A 9,833-nucleotide genomic window follows, 5' to 3' on the forward strand; every position below is an offset into this window, starting at 1 on the left:
GCGAGGCCAAGGCACTCTTATTGCACGAGGGTAGTTCTAAGCCGGAGTTGAGCTGCGCTTGTCGACTGACCGTGTTCAAGTCACAGCGCAGGCCCTCGGCCAGACGATGTCCACCTTGGTGGTCCAGAAACGCCCCTGGCTGTCCTTGCAGAGGTGCGAGACATCGTCAAAGTACGCTTTCTCGATGCTCCCATCTCACAAGGTGGCCTTTTCGGCGACACTGTTGAGAATTGGCCCAGCAGTTCTCCGCAGTTAGCAGCAGACTGAAGCGCTTTCCCCGACGTACCACCAGAGTGCCTCGTGGGCCGCCCCTCAGTCTACTCGTCGCCAAGGGTGTCATCCCCTGCAAAAAAAAAAAAAAAAAACACTCCGGCACAGCCTGCTCTACTGTGTCCGCTGCAGGAGGATGACACCGCCCGTCTCAGCCACTGTTTAAGTGGTCGGTGAAACAATCACCCCTGAAATGGGTGACCCGGAGATGGGTGGAGCTGCTTTCACCCGGTGAGGGCCGGGGAACGAATCTTTTGAGTGTTCCACCACTGGAGTCACAGTGGTACCTAAATTCCAAAAAAAAAAAAAAAAAAAGAGCAGTTCTTCCATCCCTGGGTCTGGAAAGGGCCAGGAGAGCAGTGGGAGGAGAGAATCCTAACCACTCTCATCCGCCTCTTCTATCGCCAGCAGGCAACAGTGTGCGGTTCGAGAACGCAACCAAGCCACCTCCTGCACCTCCTGCCTCGTGGAACCGGGTAAGTGTTGCACGACACACTCAGACTCCGCTACGGGCCGCCTCCCAGAGAGAGCCTCCCAAGCCGAGCCCCTGTGTTCCACCTCGCTGCCCCACTCCGGGTACGCCTACGGTCCCTTTGGTCCCGCTTGTACGGTCTCTGCGAGCCTGGCTAGTGCTCCCCAGTCCGTCTCGCTGGCTCATTCGGACCATCAGGCTCGGCTATGCGATTCAGTTCGCCCGGCGTCCCCGCAAGTTTCGGGCCATCCACTCCACTACAGTGAGAGCAGCCGATGCCCATGTCTTGTGCGCGGAGATCGCAGTCCTACTGGCGAAGGACGTGATAGAGCCGGTCCCTCCAGCCGATATGAGGTCAGGGCACTACAGTCCCTACTTCATTGTACCCAAGAAAGGTGGTGGGTTACGACCGATCTTGGACCTGCTAGTTTTGAATCGGAGCCTTCAAAAGCTACCGTTCAAAATGCTCACGCAGAAACGCATTTTCGAATGCACCCGTCCCCGAGATTGGTTTGCAGCGATCGACCTGATGGACGCGTACTCTCATGTCTCGATTCTTCCCCAACACAGGCCGTTCTGTGCTTGCGTTCGAGGGTCGAGCATATCAGTACAAGGTCCTGCCCTTCGGCCTGTCCCTGTCTACCCGTGTCTTCACGAAAGTCACAGAGGGGGCCCTTGTTCCCATGAGAGAACAGGGCGTTCGCATCCTCAACTGTCTCGACGACTGGCTCATACTGGCACACTCTCGAGATCAGTTATGCGAACACAGGGACCTCGTGCTCAGGCACCTCAGCCAGCTGGGCCTTCAGGTCAACCGGGAAAAGAGCAAACTCGCCCCCGTGCAGAGGATCCTGGGGCATATGGCAGCAGCGGTAACCCCGCTTGGACTGCTCCATATGAGACCGCTTCAGCACTGGCTTTTCGGCCGAGTCCCGAGATGGGCGTGGCATCACGGCACTCACAGGGTGACAATCACACCGGAGTGCCGCCAGTCCTTCAGTCCGTGGTCAGACCCCTCGTTCCTTCGGGCAGGAGTCCCCTTGGAACAGGTGTCCAGGCATGCTGTGGTTTCACAGATGCCTCTCCCACCGGCTGGGGTGCCACATAAAACGGGCATGCAGTGTCAGGGGTGTGGACGGACCCCCAACTGCATTGGCACATCAACTGCCTTGAGTTGCTTGCAGCACGTCTCACTCTGAGCCGCTTTAAAAAGCCGCTTCAGGGCAGAGACGTGCTGGTCCGTACGGACAACACTGTGACCGTTGCGTACATCAACCGACAAGGTTGTCTACGCTCCCGTCTCATGTCGCAACTCGCCCGCCATCTCCTCCTGGAGTCAGAAGCATCTGAGGTCGCTTCTAGCCATGTATGTCCCCGGTGTGCTCAACCGTGTGGCCGACGAGCTATCACGAGCTGTGCTTCGAGAGAATGGCGACTCCACCCCCAGGTGGTTCAGCTGATTTGGAGAGAGTTCGGGGAGGCTCAGGTAGACCTGTTTGCCTCCTCAGACACCTCCCACTGCCAGCTGTTTCACTCCCTGACCGAGGGAACACTCGGCACGGTTGCACTGGCTCACAGCTGGCCCCGGGGCCTTCGCAAAAATGCGTTTTCCCCAGTGAGCCTACTTGCACAGACTCCGTGCAAAGTCAGGGAGGACGAGGAGCAGGTCCTTCTGGTGGCTCCCTATTGGCCCACCCGGACTTGGTTCCCAGAACTCATGCTCCTCGTAACAGTCCCTCCCTAGCCCATTCCTCTGAGGAAGGATCTTCTGACTCAGAGACGGGGCACCCTATGGCACCCGCGTCTGGACCTCTGGAAACTCCATGTCTGGTCCCTGGTGGGACGCGGAGGTTCTAGGTGACTTACCCTCAGAGGTACTTAACACCATCACTTCTGCGCGAGCGCCGTCTTCGAGACGTGCGTACGCCTTGAAGTGGAACCTGTTTGTCGAGTGGTGTTCCTCTCGCAGAGAGGACCCCCGAAGATGTTCGATAGGGTCAGTGCTTTCCTTCTTGCAGCAAGGGTTGGAGCGAAGGCTGTTTCCCTCCACCCTCAAAGTACACGCTGCCGCTATTTCAGCTTATCATGACCACATAGATGGCAAAACAGTTGGAAAGCACGACCTGGTCGTCAGGTTCCTTAGGGGGGCGAGACGATTAAATCCTCCTCGTCCCCCCTCCATACCCTCTTGGGACCTTTCCCTAGTGCTCCGAGCACTCCAGGATGCTCCCTTTGAGCCTTTGCAGTCAGCAGACTTAAAGCTTCTCTCCTTGAAGACTTTGCTGCTGATTGCACTGGCCTCGATCAAGAGGGTAGGGGACCTGCAAGCATTTTCGGTCGACGAATCGTGCCTAGAGTTCGGGCCGGGTGACAACCATGCTGTACTGAGACCCCGGCCTGGCTATGTGCCCAAGGTTCCTACCACTCCCTTTAGAGATCAGGTAGTGAACCTGCAAGCACTGCCCCTGGAGGAGGCAGACCCAGCCCTGGCTTTGCTCTGTCCCGTTCACGCTCTGCGTATGTACGTGGACAGAACTCGAAGCATCAGGACCTCAGACCAGCTCTTTGTCTGTTACGGAGGCCAGCAGAAGGGAAGGCTGTCTCCAAGCAGAGGATGGCCCACTGGATAGTGGATGCCATCGCCTTGGCTTACCAAGCTCAAGGCGTGCCCTGCCCGCTCAGGTTGCATGCACACTCCACGAGAGGCGTTGCATCCTCCTGGGCGCTGGCACGTGGCTCCTCGCTAACAGATATCTGTAGAGCTGCGGGCTGGGCGACACCTAACACGTTCGCTAGATTCTATAGCCTACGTGTAGAGCCCGTGTCCTCCCGTGTTCTCACCCTAAACGGGTAGAAGCACTGTGAGTACCGGCTCTGTCGGCTTGCTGCATCCTACTGTGCACCTTATTACTCCAGAGTCAAAACCTGTTGAGTCCTCCAAACACCCTCGGCCCGGACATGGCGGAGTGTCCGGTGCCAGGCCTTGTCCGCTGAATCCTTGAGAACCGGGTCTCGGCTGGGTCCCATATGTGTGACCCTACGGGGATCCCATATGTGTATATTCTCCACGGCTGCTCCTAATGGAAGCCCGTGTCTTTCCCTTGGGCTAAGTCACCCATTACTCATATGCAGTACAACCCTCGGGTTAGTCCATATGTCTATTCCCACATAACTCTCCTTAAGAATGTGGCTCCCGCAGCGTTCCCCTCCCTCAGATCGGGCACGCTTTCCCAGTGTTATCCAATAATCTCACTGTATGGGTTATAACGGAACAACAGTGACGGATACTCTCGGTGTAAGCCCTCTCCTATCGTCCTTCCAGGCAAGAAGGTGTAGAGGCTTGCTCAGGGCGCTGGATGGGGTGCAGCAGCTGTGGCACTTTGGTAGGGATTCCTATTCGTCGTTCACCACGACGTACGTCGTAGTGACCGAACGATAGGGAACGTCTCGGTTACATATGGTAACCCTCGTTCCCTGAGGGAGGGAACGGAGACGTACGTCCCATCGCCACATCTGCTGCGACCCGCCGGGGCAGCCAGCTCACCGGCTCGGCTCCTCAGCAAAAAACTGAAGTGCAATCACACCAGCTGCTCGTTAAATACCCGCGCTGCGAGGTTGCACAGCTGATGCAAATGATTGCACGCCAATATGCATTGGCCCGTTTAGTTTCACTCGAAGTAGATTAGCCTCTCTAGCGAGATTCCTATTCGTCGTTCACCACGACGTACGTTCTCCGTTCCCTCCCTCAGGGAACGAGGGTTACCATATGTAACCGAGACGTTAGCGTCCTCGTGCTGGCTTACAGGTCAAGCTTACAGTGTTCATATAAATTTCACATACTGAAAGTGTAGAGTGGCCGAAGCTTTAACTAGTTTTAAACTAACTATTTTTATTAGCACTATCTGTGTCCTACATGTTTTACTCAACCCTGTTACTCGTGACATGATTTTCCTCATTTGAAAAACAGAGTATTTCTTAAAACTGTGACACACAGGAAGTGACATCATCTGGGCTCTTTCTACTGCATGATGGGAGGACAAGATTTTTACACAAACTGTACAGTGTTGATCACATTCATCAACCACATTAAAAAAAGTTATTCTAAGAAGAAGAATCTCAAAAATTATGAATAACTTCTATTATTTATAAGAAATACAGGGTATGATCGGGGTATAAGAAGAAAAGGAAAGTTTTTCTATACAGTATGTTGTTTCATTCTACTGTTGGTATATTTAAACGTGCCGTAATAAACAACTTTGCCTGCTTTAAAGGCTTTGAGAATATTTCCTCTTATTAATGATAATGTTAAAAGCTAAAGTAATTATAACTTAAATTATTCTGGTTAAATCCTACATTTTAGTTCCAAGAAAGACTTTTACCTTTAAAGAATAAGAGGTTAAAGATTCATCAGCAGATCATCTACCTTTAATCTGAGTTTTTGCTGCTAGAAACACATTATTTGAAATAGAATATATAAAACTGCTCTACTGAAAAAAAAGATAATACTGTTATTTCTTAATCAATATTAACAGATTTGCTGAAAACACTCTTTATTTTGTAAGTCTTGGAGGTTTACGGCGCTATCAGAAAAAAAAAGTTGAAGGAGAATGAACAAAATTTAGTTATTTACCTGTTTTAATTGTTAATATTGATTACTCTTCTGTTTTTATTTATACATGTTGTATAGTTCTTATAGCCTAAATTGATACATTATTTTAGCATACATGTGATGTCTACAGGACATTTTGAAATTATGTTTTCATGCCTGTGTGTTCTAAACATATTTTGTCTGCCATAATAAATGTACAAAAACGATAAAACATCAACATGATCACACAAAAACTTGGTTGTTTAGAGTTCACAACAAGTTTATAATTCAACTGTTAAAGCATGAAATAAGGTTCAACAAATGAGTGAATTTGAGCTTAATGTGGGTATATTATCAGTAAAAAGTAATCATTAAAAAATGTGTAATCATTAAAATAAATCAGCCATATCAATGTGATTCATAACCCACTAATGTTGTGCACTAGAGGGAGCCACAGGACTGCAAATTCTTCAAGATCTCAGTTTAAAGGTGCTGTGGTTAACTTTTTTACTCTACTAAAGCATACAAATAGCATAATATGTTTATAAAGCTTGGAAGAGACAGGACATTTTTTATTAATATAACTCCATTTTCATTTTTGGGTGAACTAACCCTTTAATACACTTAAAACAGTGGAGATGATCGTGGACTTCAGGAGAAACGCCTCAGCATAATTCCCACTCACCATCATGAACAGCATGAGTCTTTCAGCACCATCTCTCAGGACCTGAAGTAGGAGTTCCACATTGACTCTTAGCAATGTACTTCCTTCGCCAGCTGAATAAGTTCAACCTGCCACAGGAGCTGCTGAAACAAATACACTACGCTGATTGGCTGAAAATGGCACCCGTCATTTTTTAAAAAGCTGTGTAAACGCACAGATTATAGCCCATATATTTACTCCAGAAACTAACTCGACGAACATGGAAAACATGTAATAGATGGACCTCTTAACCTTTACGCTGAGGAGAATCCAACGCAACTTTGAGTGAAACATGATTATGTCTTTCAGCTCAGCTTTCAATACTACTGAAAATAGTTCCACATTACTAAAGTAAAACTAGACCAAAGGTTATTAAACCTTTAATCATCACAGCGATTGCTTACTACATATACTGTATATTTCATACACAATTTCAACATTTACGTTCATTAAGCCTCAATTCAGTGTTTTTTTCTCACCCGTTAATCATATTAAACAACAGAATACGGCCATTCAACAGTTTCTTATCAACGGCTTCTTTACAAATAATTCTTTTATTAAAATGTAAAGAATAGCTTTAAGTAACATCAATTTTGTATATTAAATATAAATAATAAAAAAAAAAAATCATATATAAATGTATATGTATATTCATTATATATATTAACTGACCACATATAAACATTTATTAAAAACATGTTAAGGAATACATAAAAGGATCTGCAATTTATGGAAGTTAATTTACTCTTGCAATATTAATAGGGATATTAATGCGATTATGTACAAATAACTGTTTGTATGTACTTATGGGACTGAATAAGTACATTTTAAAATGTTTTGTATTATTCAGCATCAAATAAAAGGTACCAGACAAATACTTGAATTTATTACTTGTATTTGTGTTAAATAAGTTATTTTTGTTTTACCAGGTTCAGTCCAAACTGGGTTCAGAGATGACCAGTTCTGTGTGGGTTAAGATGTCAGTTCCTCTTCTTTCTTTCTTCATTACCACTCGTGTTTCTCTAAAAATGTGTGGTTAAGCTAACAGAGTTCTCACACTCAACAGAAACACCAAACCTCAACAGTGAGTTCACCGCTCTGAAAATACTACTGAAAATATGTAGTCACACTAGTTCTACATTGTTAAATTAAACTAAAGACCAAAGGTTATTAAAACAGTTCTGGAAGCGCTAGAACTCAAAGCCAGAACACAAAGAGGACAAAAGACAACAATCTGTTACAGTTTGTTTGTTAACATGTAAAAAAAACATTGAAAGTATTAACAATGAATGAACCCAAGGTGAAGACGGAGGGAGTGAGGAGCCCAACAGAGCTAGAGGGATGGATGGATGAGGCGAAGCCAGAGGAAAGGAGTCCTGAGGCGAGGGCAGTGTGAGGAATGACCAAGGCGGAACCGGGGGGACGAGGGAGCCTAGCGGAGCTGATGGGCCACAGCGGAGGTGAGGGAGGTAGGAGCCACGGTGGAGGTAATGTACTGGCAGGCTGAAGCAGAGTCCAAGCAGAGGAGGTCGGAGGCGGAGACCAGGGATCCACCGACCCTGGTGGAGTAGGTGGAAGGCAGATCCACGGCGACTCCGCCTCCTCAAAGGTGGATAGAGGAGCAGAGGGGTTGCCAGATAGTGGTGGAGGAAGGGTTGAGAGAAGGCAGATGAGGAGGTGGGAGAGGGAGGTGGGGTGGGAGTTCAGGCTCTGGGGTGGTGTCAGGCTCAGGGCTGGACGGGATCAGCGGCAAAAAAAGTCTCTGGGCTGGACGAGACCAGCGGTGAAGGCTCTGGGCTGGATGGGACAAGCGGCGTAGGAAGCTCTGGGCTGGACGGGACCAGCGGTGAAGGAAGCTCTGCGGGTATGCCGTTAACAGTCTCTGGCTCGGCAGGCATGACGTAAACAGTCGCTGGCTCGGCGGGCATGACGCGAATAGTCTCTGGCTCGGCGGGTATTTCATGATGCGCAGGCTCGGCAAGACTGACGTTAAGTGCAGGCTCGGCGGCGGTTGAGGTAGACCTCCACATACTCCTCCAGTGAATGACCATTTTGATATAAACAGTCCTCCATATAAAATTTTAGTTGCTCCGTTCTTCTGTCACAGTTTGGTGTAAGATGATGAAAAAGATGATGAAGACAGAAGATTCCAAATATAAACTTTTACTCACAAAAAGGTATTTCCACAGGTACAGACAGGCAAGATTACATTACACCAAAAACCACTTAAAGACAAGAACAGACAAAGACTGACTGAACTGAAGGGAACTAAATACTAACACTGAAGAACAGAAACAGGTGAGACAGATGATGATAATTAACAGGACACAGGTAATTTAACTGAACTGATAACAACAAGCAGGAAAACTGAACAAGACAGACATGTGACTGGTGCCAACAGAGGAACAACACAGAACAAGCGTGACAATGACTACGTTTACATGCAGCCAATAACCCGTTCAAAACCGGGATATTAGCAATAACCCGGTCGCGCACGGCCATATAAACACCGGCAAAAACCCGGATATGCTCATATCCCGGTTTTTAAAAACCCGGATATTATCCCTGGGGTACCCCTTTTCTAACCCGAATATTTGGTCATGTAAACGCGTATCGGCATATCCCCATCAAAAGGAACATTGATTTGTGTTCTGCGCATGTTCTATTCGCAAGGAATCTTGGTCTTTTGAGGAGAGACGGCGCATACAAAAACCCGCGTGCAGTATACCGGAAGTAAACAAGAAGTAGAGGTAAACATGGCGAGACGCAGCACAGCACCACACTTTTGGAGCAAGGAGGAAAGCGCAAACAAAGGTGATCGCTATCTGCCCCGAACTATTCATTATCCGCATGCTGTTCCATTGGTTCCATCCATTAAATAAGTTATTTTTGTTTGACCAGGTTCAGTCCAAACTGGGTTCAGAGATTACCAGTTCTGTGTGGGTTAAGATATCAGTTCCTCTTCTTTCTTTCTTCATTAACCACATGTGTTTCTCTAAAAACATGTGGTTAAACTAACAGAGTTCTCACACTCAGCAGAAACATGTTTCCAAACCTCAACAGTGAGTTCACCGCTCTGAAAATACTACTGAAAATATGTAGTCACACTAGTTCCACATTGTTAAATTAAAACTAGAGCAAAGGTTATTAAAACAGTTCTGGAAGCGCTAGAACTCAAAGCCAGAACACAAAGAGGACAAAAGACAACAATTCAGTACAATTTGTTTGTTAACATGTAAAAGACATTGAAAGTATTAACAATGAATGAACCCACTAGGATTGAGTTATATTAGACTGATATTCCTCTGCTCATGTGGGTTTTGTATAATTATTTGACTGATTTGTTCTTGTTCACAGAGGCATAAAGTTGACTGCAGTTCTCCTGAGCTCCAGCTTTTGCTCCTCTGATGGAAGCATAAGTCACTTTATCATCACAGCGAACCTGAATGAACATCACAGTTGTTTCAACCCACAATTATTACAGCATGTTGTTTGAGCTCAATTCATGAAGAACTGCATATAATCACACAAATCAAGAAGAACTGCATATAAGAGGAACATATACAAAAATCATGTTGAGAGAAGCTGGACAACATAGAGGAAGTGTTCGCTCACCTTGTTCTTTTTGCTTCGTCTCCTAAAACCTAATCTATGAGTAAGGTTTACTTTATTGATTACAGCAGCACTGTCTTTATAATATTTTGAACATTTTCCTTATAATCTAAAGGATTTCTTACTATTTGTTCTGTGTGGTGAGCAGGACGAGGCTGTGGGCCGTGGGAGGACGGCGTGAGGCCGGT

This window comes from Leuciscus leuciscus (assembly GCF_965113295.1).
Source record: "Leuciscus leuciscus genome assembly, chromosome: 1".
Classification (NCBI taxonomy): domain Eukaryota; kingdom Metazoa; phylum Chordata; class Actinopteri; order Cypriniformes; family Leuciscidae; genus Leuciscus; species Leuciscus leuciscus.